The sequence below is a fragment of the Triticum dicoccoides genome, chromosome 3A (genome assembly GCF_002162155.2).
Source record: "Triticum dicoccoides isolate Atlit2015 ecotype Zavitan chromosome 3A, WEW_v2.0, whole genome shotgun sequence".
Lineage (NCBI taxonomy): Eukaryota > Viridiplantae > Streptophyta > Magnoliopsida > Poales > Poaceae > Triticum > Triticum dicoccoides.
In genome coordinates, this window is record NC_041384.1 from 385,123,262 (window position 1) to 385,123,648 (window position 387).

A 387-nucleotide genomic window follows, 5' to 3' on the forward strand; every position below is an offset into this window, starting at 1 on the left:
GGATCTGGGCTTCGGCGGGCCCGGCGGCGGTGCACGGTGGGATTCGGCGGCGGCGACACATGGCGATGCGTGGTTGGTTGCGGGCGCGGCAGCGGACGCGTCCGGTCCGGGAGGACGTGTCCGGCGGCGGAGGAGGAAGATGGCTAGGGTTTCATCTGTGAATTTTTCGGGGGGAGGCACATATTTATAGGTAGAGGGAGTTTGGAGTGTCCAAATGAGGTGCGGTTTTCGCCCACACGATCGTGATCCGACGGCGGAGAACATGGAGATGTTTTAGATGGGTTATTGGGCTGTTTTGGAGGGGTGTTGGGCTGCAACATGAAAGAGACTTTTGCGGTTACCCGGTTAACCGTTGGAGCATCAAATAGCCTCCAAATGGAACGAAAT